The following is a 3,030-nucleotide window of genomic DNA, read 5'->3' as shown; positions in this document are numbered from 1 at the left end:
CTGAATATTCTCTTCACACCCACTTCACCTCCAGATCAGCCCAGCCAGCACTTGGGGTCTGAGATTCAAATGCTGTTCCCAAGCCTCAGGGATTCGACAGGGGTGGGGCCACTATTCAGTGTGAGGTCAAGTTCAGGTGCTCAGGTTGGGGCAGGGCCGCCTCATGGGCTCAGTTTCCTCAGGGGGTTTATGCAGAGACCTTCAACAATGGATCTGGACTCCTGCCTGCTTGGGGAACCCCAGTCTTCTCCCACCTTTGCTGCTGCCTCCCGAGGGTGCCTGAACTATGGGGGCACTCCACTCCCCTCTCAATCAGCCAAAGAGACCCTCTCCCCAACCCTTGTCACTTGTGGGTGGAAGGACCTGTGGGGCCACTGGAGATTCTGTCCCTGAAGCCTGCTCAGATATGCTCCTCTTGGTGCCATGGCCAAGGCAGGGCTGGGCTTGGCTCCATGACCACAGCGTGATAGACCTTTTGTGAGAAGTTTTCAGGTTCTCTGGAACAGAAATCTCTTCAGCTCCGTTGTTCTGTGGCTTCTGCTGCTCCAGAATTTGTTCGAAGTTCTTTTTTTACAGATATTTTATGGGCTGTGGGTTTGGTGCTAGCATATATGCATCTTTCTACTCCGCCATCTTGGCTCCACCCCCCCTGTATCTTCTTTCTCGGAAAAAAATATTTTATTAGGAAACCAACAAACAGTTTTTATGTATAAACAGCAAATTTGTTCTGAAAATTGCGTAAGTGAAAATCTTAGGCTGAATTGTTTCTTTTGGCCAACTGTTAGCAATATGGCCCTGGTTCCTTAACTGTAAAAGTGTTTCTCTACTCTCCCAACACTTCAATCAATCCATGACCTCATCCATGAGCGCACTCCCTCTATTGGTACTGATAGTAACCCATCTCTAAGGTCTCTTTCTCTGATTCTTTTCCCTGGTGTCTCAAAAAGATTTTCCACATAGCTATCTAGTACACTAGAGGTATTTCTCTGCTTTTTACATTTTGTGGACAGTAGTCCATCACTTATGTTGTCTTTCTGTTACTCCCTAGTCATTGCTACATGGCTGGTCCATCAGTTTTCCCTTTGACACCATTTCTTGCACACAGTCATCAGTGGAAATAGGCATACTTTTTCCCCACTACCTATCTCTTATTTACTCCAGGGTCTCCTGGAAAACTTTGATTCTTCACAGATCAAAGCATTCCAAGATTTTGAACATATAGGATTCTTGAGAGAACATTCATGTTGAAAAGATGATCATATTTTATAATATATTTCAGGGTGAAGAAAGTAACACAAGATGGAAAAAAATTGTGGCTAATATCACCCCCTGATCCCCAGTGTGGTCCACAGAACATTAAAAACTTTTAAAATTTATGCCAATTTTGATGTCTTTATAAAAATAATTTTTGTTTATTTTCTAATATGCAAAATAAAATATTGTTCATTTGTGTAGGAAGGTTAAGTTTATGTATGACTTGAAAAGATATCCCAAAGGGTACAATCAAATATTCTATTTTGGCTTTTGTTTTAATGAAGAGATGTCTAGCAACAGCCTCCACCAAATTCAAAGGTTCATCTTCAAAAAATTCCTAAGCTGCAAAAAGCAACTGAACACAATACATCCCTTTTTCAATGTGGACCTCTTTGTATCAAAACACGAGCTCTAAACCTGCTGGGGGAGCCACCACAGATACCAAAGAGCAATCAGAAAATTCTTCCCCTTTTGCTAATACAAAACTGGTCCCTGTGACTTACCAACCTTTTGAAGTTGGGACTGGTTCTATTGGGTCAAATCCAGTCCTCAGATACATTAAGTTTACCTTTCCTTGGATAGCCCTAGAGCAATTAAGGGATTTCTGTGTTCATTGTGTAAATCTGAATCAGGTCAGACACAATATTATCAATGACTGGTTTGATAAGGTCTTCCCTAAAAACCTGCCACCAGGGCTTTTCTGCCTCGGAATCAGCAGCAACCTCCACTCCATACCATTGCATGGCAAGATAAAGCACTGCTACAGCTATGTGCTAGGCAGAATACTGAAGGCACAATGCTCCATGGTAGCTGTGCCTCAGCAGCACCCAGACTGCCAGAGAAATGGGAGTCATCTCCCAGCTATGACAGTTCATCTAGTTTTTTAAAGAAATAAGGTAGTGGAGCAGGTATTTGTAGGGATGCTGGAAGGAGACCCAGAAATGCAAAACTCTCAACATTAGTAATTCATACTGAACAATGCTGTTCCTCAACTCCCAGAACCAGAAGTCTAACTCCAAAAGTTCACTCTTGGGATTTAAATACCTGTGAGAAACATTGATGATGTCTCTTGTCCTGAGGTGTTGCTCCTCTACTTTACCTGCCAGGTAAATGGCTGACATGGCTATGAGGTAAGGGTCATATGCATCTAATCTGGTCTCACATAAAAAATTATGATAAATAGTACAGGCTGTGGCAATTGGAATGGATTACAATCCTAGCTTGACACCAGCACCCATGATGAAATGAGTCACTTTGAAGTGGACTTTGGCCTCGGAGGCTGGGTGTCCCTTTTTCCTCACTTTATCAGTCTCTGCAATGCTCTCACTCTGTCTTGACTCCATGGCTGACACTCTCATCCCCAATGTATACCTGGTCCCTTGGGTTCCTCAATGCCAAACAAAAATCCAATTTAAGTCACAAGAGAGAACAAAATGAGATAAATGAAAGAGAAAGAAACACATACTACTACTATGAGGTCTTTGCAGGAATGATCTATTCACATATCATGGAAACCTTAAAACTATGAACCTGTCAGCATTCACAGAAGATTTCCTATGGCATACCACATATCTTTATAATCCCTCAATTCCCTGAAAAGTAAAGAGAAAACAAGATTCTGCAGTACTGAGTGTTTTTTTTTTTTTTTTTTGGTTTTTTGGACAATAAAGAAGCCTTTGGCTTCACAGATTAAAAAAACACCACTTAAGGGTTCTCTTCTAATGAGGAATCCCTAATAATTATATTAGTACAAGATTTCTTGATGAATGCAATCAG

The 3,030-nt window shown here is 41.7% G+C and overlaps 1 pseudogene; it reads right to left on the bottom strand.

Annotated features, from left to right (window-relative positions):
- Positions 1 to 1,847: 1,847 nt before the first annotated feature.
- On the bottom strand, positions 1,848 to 2,597 carry LOC140498261 (cyclin-Q-like; annotated as a pseudogene).
- Positions 2,598 to 3,030: the final 433 nt, after the last annotated feature.

Source organism: Notamacropus eugenii, chromosome 4 (genome assembly GCF_028372415.1).
Source record: "Notamacropus eugenii isolate mMacEug1 chromosome 4, mMacEug1.pri_v2, whole genome shotgun sequence".
Lineage (NCBI taxonomy): Eukaryota > Metazoa > Chordata > Mammalia > Diprotodontia > Macropodidae > Notamacropus > Notamacropus eugenii.
This window is presented reverse-complemented; position numbering and strand designations above follow the sequence as displayed.